This window comes from Paramisgurnus dabryanus, chromosome 14 (assembly GCF_030506205.2).
Source record: "Paramisgurnus dabryanus chromosome 14, PD_genome_1.1, whole genome shotgun sequence".
Taxonomy (NCBI): domain Eukaryota; kingdom Metazoa; phylum Chordata; class Actinopteri; order Cypriniformes; family Cobitidae; genus Paramisgurnus; species Paramisgurnus dabryanus.
In genome coordinates this window covers 21,120,599-21,130,267 of record NC_133350.1, presented here as the reverse complement: position 1 = coordinate 21,130,267, position 9,669 = coordinate 21,120,599, and the positions used below count along the sequence as shown (strand labels likewise).

At 37.7% G+C, this 9,669-nt stretch overlaps 1 protein-coding gene across 1 annotated transcript in view; it reads left to right on the top strand.

Moving 5' to 3' along the window:
- The window catches only part of slc25a26 (solute carrier family 25 member 26), a 66,136-nt gene that overhangs the window by 11,555 nt on the left and 44,912 nt on the right, over nucleotides 1-9,669 (top strand). The gene's annotated exons all lie outside the window — the stretch shown is intronic.

Sequence of the window (9,669 nt, the reverse complement as noted above, 5' to 3'; positions counted from 1 at the left end):
ATAAATAAGTGCTTCATAACTTCATAAGTGGACCTCAGTTAATGAAACCTTTAAGCCAATCTTTTTTTTTGTATTAGTTATTTATCATGTAAATTAATTACTAATTGAACAACTTGTATCACAAGCAACCACGAGTTATAGTCCTCTCACTTTGTTTTAATGGATCTTTTCTTTTTACCCTTTGATTATTATCTGCTTCCCTGTGCACCTGCATCGAATGATAATGCTCAAGCTTGAATTTCCTCGTTTGTTTTCCGATTTGATTTTCTCGCCCTTCACGTCAGGTATCGGCAAAACAATAAGTGGAAGGGAGTAAAATATTTGAAATCAAAGAAAACTTCTTGTCTGTATGAAGGTGACACCCGTTTATTCATGAGCCGATATCGTTTCTCGCTGCCAGGCGAGCCTGTACTTATTTTCCGCCTCACTTAACTCACGTTATTCACGCAAATTCCATCTGGACATATAGGGAAAAAAAGGACAACAAGCTTTTTCTGATTTCTCCAAGGGCTTCTGAATAAATGAATACATTTTGGATGCGAGTGAGTAGCTCAGGCTGAATACTAAGGGCCAGATAAAATAGAGGTGCTGAGAGGTGCCCTGCTTTTTTCTTGGGATTGGCTTTGACGTGTGTCAGGATGCTAATTCATTTTCTCAGCCCGCTGTCTTATCCAGCGCCGCAACCCTGTCAGGGTAAGTTTGTTTACCCTGGATGCCAAGTCCCCATCACGCAGGAATTTAATTGGGGTCTTCTCCATTATGCAGATTCATTAAAGAGCACCGGACAAGAGGTTATGATGAGATACCAATAGAGAGAAGATGGTAGGCAGTTTGCCAAAGCGAACAAACAGTGCTTTAATGTCTGGTGTATGTCTAAACTAAACACGGGTAAATTTTCAAGGGTGCTTGCATGACACAAATTTTTTTTGTTGCCATATTCTTCTTCCTTTAAATGCTACCAAGTGAAGTTTTCAAAGCACAATTCCTCAAAATTTAGTTAAGCTGGGATCAAGGGCTATTGGTCACCATTAGCCAGCGTCTAGAGATTTACTGGATTTGCTGTACTTAATGTAATAATCCTATATATGTTTAAGTTGTAAGATTAAAAACACTGTCTCTGTCTGGTAGGAGCTAACCTAGTTACTACCACTAGATGGCATAACAGGGTTAGGAAAAATCTGATAACCATCTGCTTTACCACTGAGATAACACTAAGCACTTCACATTATCAACAGCATACCGAACTTGAATAAACTTCATGATTAAAAATGGCCATGCAATTAAATATTTTCTAAATATTTTTTATGCTCTAGAATAACTCCTGGAATGTTTATACATCGTATAATATGGACTTTGTTAAAAACGTTTCTCCCTATCATGTTTACATTGGAAACCAGTCATTGCTTTTTCTTATGGTCGATGACGCTGAGAGACAGACGGAAGATGAGTAGCTCATAGTTCATGGTGATTTCTACCATTAAATATCCATGCAGATGTTAGAAAGAAGGGGAAGAGAGGGGAGCTGGCAACCCTATAAGAATGTAGTTATGAAACACCTACGCCTTGAGCTGCGTTCCTGTCACGTTCTGCATTAGCTGGTGCTGAGATCGCAAAAACATGTATTTTCCCTGGGATTCTTTCAGATTCGGGAAATGATCTTACAGTTATAGACTCCAGGAATTGTTTAACCTAAAAAATAAGACATTCAGTCATAATGTACTCATCCCCATGTTCTTCCAAGCCTAATTTCAACACAAATGAAGATGTTTTCATTTTAAGCCTTGTGAATGAGAAAATTGGGGGCAAGAGCTGTAAGGGGACGTGAACGCGGGCACACGGCTGAAACGCCAGGGGCCGCCGACTGTGGGCACTTGCCAGCATTTTTTCAGCTAAGAGCTTTGGTTGCTATGTTACTTCTGCTTTGTTTATCAGGCATTGAATGATGCACTGGTTGTTTGTTTTTAACTTTGGGTGCTCAGCGTTGAGCAGAGGGCTGCTTGATTATGGGCAAAATCATAATCATGATTATTTTGGTAAAAATCACAATCACGATTATTATTATTATTTATTTATTTATTTTAATCATAATCACGATTATTTTGGTAAAAATCATGATCACGATTATTATATATATATATATATTTTTTTTTATTTGTTTATTATTTATTTTTAATCATAATCACGATTATTTGGGTAAAAATCATAATCATTATTTTTTTATAAAAAATCATAATCACAATTTTTTAATATGATTACTTTGTGACTTTAAAAACATGCATTTGTTTAACGTTTTTATTAAGTAAGTGTTGCAATAGACTATGGGCCCTATCTTGCACCCAGCGCAATTGACTTTGTCAGTGTCGCATGTATCATTCGTATTTTGCAACGGCGCACAGCGGGTTTTTCCCTCCACAGACGCACGTCGACAAACTAGGGAATGAACTTGCGCTCCCTGGGCGTTTCAGCGCAAAAAAAGAGGCGTGTTCCGGCGCAAACCATCCCTGATGCTATTTTGCAGTTTCAAAAAACAATTGCGCCACTGACCAGAAAAAAAAAGTTTAAAGTCAGTGGCGCGTTGCGCGTTGTTCATTATGCTATTTTAAGGGCGCATGCTTGACCATAATGTATAGCGTGCACAACGCGCACACTTTGCATCTAATCTACACAGATGCAACAGTTATTTTTGCAAATCATAAATTGTTACACTAAAAAATATTAATACACGAGATAAGGGGAATCATAGTGGTGAGCATTGTGGTGATAGTTTTTATTTATTGTGTGGCTGCGTTAAAAAATTCTCATGCAAATAACGATAAAAATATTTTCATAAGTTTGTTGTGTGGCTGTATCACGTTTATTTTATGTAAATAATAATTTAAATGTTTTCATAAGATACCTTAATGTATATGAACTTGATTTGTTAGTCTACTTTGGGGTTGGACCTTGCGTTTCTTGGGTCCGATTTCAAAGCCCCCAAACCCTTTCAGCGGTGAGGGTGGACGCAGCGATGTCCTCTGCTGGCGTCAGGTCCTGAGGCAGATCCACCTCCTGTTACACGGCGTGCCCGATTTATGCTGGCAAGCTTGGGATTCCCCCGTACAAGGACGTCGGTCTCCTCGGCTGTGAACCGCTCCTGGCGTGCGCCTGGTAAATCCGTCATAATAATAGCAACCCGCCACGGAACTTGCGCCCTTTTGTTTAAAGGGAATGTTGGATAGCGTTCTGATTGGTTTATTTGACGTTACGCCCAAACCACACCTATGAATAATGAACCTACTTCAGACAAACCCCTTATTGATTTGCGCCCGCCGCAAGAGTTATTTCTCACGCCGGGAAAATAGCAACAGCGCCCAAGATCCGCCCACAAACTCACTTGCGCGTTGCGCTTCGCACTTGCGTTTCAGATCGTTAAAATAGGGCCCCATGTGTCAAAGCAGTGGCTCCAGCAGCACGCAATTTATATTTTAATACCACAATAATTGTGGCGCTCAGTGTGAAAAAAAAACCCCAGCTGTTGGCATTTTTAAAAAGCAAGCCACTTCCATTGGAAACAATTGAAAACATAAGCAGACTGCCAGCATAAATGCCTTGGTGTACACATCCCGTTAAGGTACATTCACATTATAAGCGACAAGCAGTAGCATAGCGACGCGATCTCATTGATTTCAATGGAAGCTCTGCGGCATCCGACGACACGAGCAACAGTGACAATTGATGGATGGATGGGCGTGTCCAGTTGCGCGACAAAGTTGAGAAATGTTTAACTTTTTGCAATTATGAGTGACACTTGGCAGCGACTACCAATGAGAAGGAAGAAGGGAGTTCACGTCATCCGTCTCTCGTCAGTTACTGGAGTGGATGTTACTCATTTGTTTATGACAACTAGATATAGAAACGCCTCTTTTGAAAGAGACAAGCGAGACACAGCGACAAAGTCGCTTATAATGTGAATGTACCTTTAGGCTGTCTTTGTTGAATAATGGTAGTCTACCCGCATTCACGAACATAGAAAAAGTGCTAGACATGCTAAACATCTCAGTCTCATAGAAATTCCTCTTTTAGAAATGTCAGCCAGAAAACGGCCCAATGTGAAAAACTGATGCTTATGACATCACAGGCATCTCACTGCCCCTCCACTTTAAAATAATTGGCTACATTTTTTTGAGTGGCAGTCAATCAGTAATGAGATTGCAAGTTAAGCCAGTAGGGGGAGCCAAATAGGTGCAAAACCACTTGTTTAAAATCCCCCACCCTAATAGAGCTATCTGAGAGAGGTTTTTAGGAAGCTTCTAAGGCATTACAGACCCAAACAAAAACATTTTTCTCTACATGTCACATCACAGAACAAGGATAAATACCCCGTTCAATCATTCTATGTAACCTTTAAAACAGGGGTGTCAAACTCAATTTCATCCCGGGCCATATCAGCATTACGGTTAATCTCAAAGGGCCGGTTGTATTTGAGCGACTGTATGAATGTATCAACTCTTTTATTACTGTACATTGCATAATTTTCCCTGCATTTGCTTTAGAGTTGTTCCGATTCCGATACCAGTATCGGAAATACGGCCGATACCACAAAAAATTCTGGCATCGGAATCGGCGAGTACTTGGCCCCATGTACCGATCCGATACAATTTTCTTAATAAACGTAGTTATGCCCATTATAGCTAACACTAAAGCTAACGCTGCAAAGCAAAACTCATTTCTTCTTCGCTGCTCTGAATGCGAACACCAGGAAGTTACCTCATGCGTGACGCAACCATTGTTTACTTAGAGCGGCGAACGAATGAAAGCATGCAGCCGTATATGTCCGCTGTTTTTTAGTATTTCAGACTAATAAAACATCGACATGTCTCAACCGAATCCACGCCCGCAGATTTCCGCGGAGAACTCCGCAGATTTAATGCCCGTGATTGACAAGCACACGTACCCCGCGCTTGAGCGTGTTTGTGACCAGTGCCGTCATTGACAACAAGCAAACATACATAGCCCCGCGCGTTTGTGAGCAGCATTGATAAGTACATAAACCCTGCGTGTGCTGTTTGCTGTGATTGTTTTTAATGACAAGAGCATGAACCGTTTGATATATGAGATGAAATAAAACTTACCACTGAGTTTCACCGCAGATCTTACTTGTCTCTGTCGTCTATGTGACGCGACAGTCAGCACATCATCATTTCAAATCAGTTTACAAGACGAATGCTCTTGTTATGTTTAATGTAAAATTTACATTGCGTTGTCAAAATGATGAAAATATCTTAATACGTGCTTAATTCATAATGAGAACGTATTAACACAAGCTTTTTATTCTGCTATAATATATATTAACAATAATATATGTCAATTTATATAGGCTACAAACTAGAATTCTATCTTGACATGCACATTATCTAGTTCATGTTGGTCCAGTTTAATTCAAAGGACTCATTGGTTTGGTGTATTCATTTTAATTGTAAGCCTTTAAAAAGTAATTATTTTAGATGAAATGTTGTAATATTTAATAGCTTAAATTCTTTAATTTAAAACCATCCCGCAGAATTCCACAGATTTTTTCCAATTATTCCTAAAACTAAAATACCCTTTCAGTTTACAGTGTTCGATTTGTGGCTGATTTTCTCATAGGAAAAATAAATATTAGTGTCAAATGTCTTTCAGATAATAAAAATACTGTGGTTCACTGTATGTATTTGTTCATGTTTTATACAGGAATAAGTCTGAAGCACACCATAAAACAGTTATATCCATTCATACAGGGCTAGTAGTATGTACAGCTGTATATTATACAGATACACACACAGGTATCGGATCGGTACTCGGTATCGGCCGATACCCTGAGCCCAGGTATCGGAATCGGTATCGGGAAGAGAAAAATGGTATCGGAACATCTCTAATTTGCTTACTATTGGTTTTGTTAATAACTCAATTAATACCTAGCTTTGAAAGTAGAAGCCCAGGCAAATGATGACAAAGTGTATAGAGTACAACTATTCTACAGATTATTTTAAAAATAATTGTTGTGACAAAACACATGTTGTATGTGAGAACAGTACACTCAAAATGTTATGTTATCCTTCATTGTGCAGGTCAGAAAATGAGAGGCATTTTAGATAATAATAAAGAGTTTTACAATCTCCACCACAAAATTATGCATTTATTAAACAAATCTACCCTCGCTTGTCATTTCTTGCCATCTTTACAAAAAAGCTGTGATTTTTTTTACCTGGCTTTAAGTGTCTGATTGACTGACGTCTCATGAGTTCTGTGTTGTAGGCTACAGATCAATAGTTTCAATCGTTTATTAATGAGTCAGATGAGTCATTAGTTCGCGTATTTAGCGGGAATAGACGCGTAATAAACGAATCCCAGCTGGACATCGCGAAAAATTTCTGTACACGAGACGGAAAACATTTTCTCGCTGGATCCGCGTGAGCGTGCGTGAGAGAGGGAGAGAAAGAACGTGCAGATACTGTCCGTTTCCATATGCGGAGGTCGCATAGGCAGCGTCATCAAGCCTGGTTTATTTAAGGTAACTTACCATTACATATTACAATTATTTACTATAAACAAAGAATAATATTTAACTTTATAATTGTTAATATTCTGAAACAAGGCAGTCTTGATGACGTATGCAGCCTGGAAATGCGACCTCCGGAGGCTGCAGCGTTCGCATTCAGACACGCCCACTCTAGTAGTGCGCGCGTGCGGGGCACTGCTCGTTCTTTCTCATGCAATCATCAACATTATCACCATAATTACTTTCCGAAAAGACTTTGGCGGGACAAAAATTAGTTTTGGTGGCTGCTAAAAAAAAATCTATATAGGAAATAACTTGCAAAAATAAAACTTATAATAACAATAAAATAATCTGTAAACTCTCGCGGGCCACATAATTAACATAATTTTTAAACTCTCACGGGCCAGATGAAATGAGGAGGCGGGCCGGATTTGGCCCGCGGGCCTTGAGTTTGACACCCCTGCTTTAAAACAACATAGATACATAGACTGACATTGCAATGTGACCTGAAAGAATTTTATTGGAATGGATCGGCAAAATGATGGCCATACTGCTCATTTGTAAGTCACATTGGTTTACTAGCTTACTTTAATATGTTAAAACTGCAAAATATTTTATCAAATACTGTTACAAATGTGTTAATGTGTGCAATTTTTGCTTGCGGGTGGGGGGTGTCTACGATTTTGGGTTCCTTCCTTCTTTTTTGTCCTTGGCTAAATCTTTAAAGATGATTCAAGTTTCAAGTGTGCCTGTGAGTCTTCTATTATAGTCCATTTAACTTCAGCATGTTGAACACAGTACAGGCCTTTACTAACAGACAGCTTCCACTCCTCAACCTTTGAGATTATGGGTAGATTATAAAAAGGGTTTATAAGCTTTGCCTAGCTTTAGTTTATTTTTTAGTTGACTATTGGAGATTCATTTTTTTCATAGATGGAAGATGACAGGTTTCAGGCACACCATTGACAGTCACACTGTATTTGTTTCTGATGATAACTGTTTAGTGCATTTACTCTAGCTTTACTGTTATGCTGGAGATGTTAGTTATTTGCATGTTATTTTCTTTATTTGTATGCTTTAATTATAGTAAAGTGGCAGTGTTTCAAATCAAGCTTAGTTTAGTGTATTTCTCTTATTGACTTTTCTCCTCTGATCGCTGGTTGACTCTAAAGACTGTGAGCCGCTGAGGTCTTGGATGTGCCCAAGATCAATTTGTCAGATGTAGACGTGTTTATGTTTCAGTTGTTCATTGGTCACATCATGCAAGCAAACATGTGAAGCGGTGATTCACATCCGTCTATTTCTTCAATAAACATGCGAAGAGGGTGGCAGGAGGGGGCGAAGCTTATGCTTTTGTCCATTTAATAAATTTCCTGTCAATTTTCACACTTGTTTGTTGTCTTATTTTTCATTTTGTCATTAAGCTATATAAATAATACATTTTATGTATACCTTCAAAAAATTTCTTGTTCCAGTAACATTTTTTAGTTTTATCAAATTGAATTTACTATTCATTTTAACTTTCTTGACTAATAAGGAGTTGCTATAAATTATATATTAAAACATTTACTTATTAAAGTTATTTCAACTTTATTTTTATCATTAATAATTTTTTTATTTATAATTTTATATTTATAATTTAATTTAGAATTTAAATGATAATTTGTAATTTCAAGTTGATTAAACTTAAAGGTGACATAGAATGATTGAACGGGGTATTTATCCTTGTTCTGTGATGTGACATGTAGACACATTTTTTTTTGTTTGGTTCTGTAATGTCTTAGAAGCTTCCTAAAAACGTCTCTCAGATAGCTCTTTTAGGGTGGGGATTTTAAACAAGTGGTTTTGCACCTATTTGGCTCCCCCTACTGGCTTAACTTGCACCCTCATTACTGATTGGCTGACTTTGCTGCCACTCAAAAAATGTAGCCAATTATTTTAAAGTGGAGGGGCGGTGAGATGCCTGTGATGTCATAAGCATCAGTTTTTCAGATTGGACCGTTTTCTGGCTGACATTTCTAAAACAGGAATTTCTATGAGACTGAGATGTTTAGCATGTCTAGCACTTTTTGTATGTTTGTGAATGCGGGTAGACTACCATTATTCAACAAAGACAAGGTAAAAATGTTTTTTTTTTATTCTCTGTCCCCTTTAAATATTTAAGTGCAACAGGGAACTTTTTAGGTGTAGTAATTATGGCTGTCCCGATATCTGATTTTTACTACATTACTATTGTGCCCAAAGAACTTATTGTAGCGATATTATTGCGGTATCTATCTTTTTTTATTAAAAATAAAAACACTACTATCAGTCAAATAACATGGTTATCATCAATATCGGTATATTGTGACACCCCTATAGTAATATTTTAATCTGAACAAAGCTTTTTTAATTGAGGACTGTAAACCCTCAGAAACCCAAGCATTTAAATGTATGTCATCTATTGGTTATGTGCATGCATATTTAATGTGAGCTACATTCAAAAAATACTACTAATAATTCATTCTGTTGAATTTAAAAATATGCTATAGTGCTATGCGGTTGTGTCTGGAGGCAGAGATGAAGTTTTATGACTTTGTGTGTCTGTGAGTTTAAAAGTGCAAAAATGTTCCTGCCGAAACAGTGATCCATTACAGAGCTGAGCTGCTGCATGTAGTTTTAGGCCTTATTTAGTTAATTGCTTTAATCAACTGTTGCAATTTGGAAAGCTTGGCTCTCCGAGGACTAAACTTTGTTTTGTCAGAGCTGGATTTAATATAACTTCAGTCAGATGTTGTCAGATTCAGTTAGCCCTGCCTCATTACTCTGATCTTTTTATTTTATTTTTATTTGATTAGCAGACATTAAACACACAAGACATGCGCTTCCTTGTCATATGTGTGCATATGTAAGGTATATTTATTGTACGTGTGAGTGTGTTTGAATGTATACGTGTGTGTTTGCATTGATCCATGCAGGTTTGTGTTTTTCTTTTCTGGTTGGCCGGCTGACTGAGTTTCTGTTTATTTTAACTGTGCAGTATATGCGAATGATTTACAGTACACATGTGAAGACATGGAGGCTTCTCCTTTATCTTCCACCTAAACACATCATGCCTCCAGCTAATATATGAGATTTTGAGGGAGGGAGTGTTGAAAAATGTGGTGTTGAAA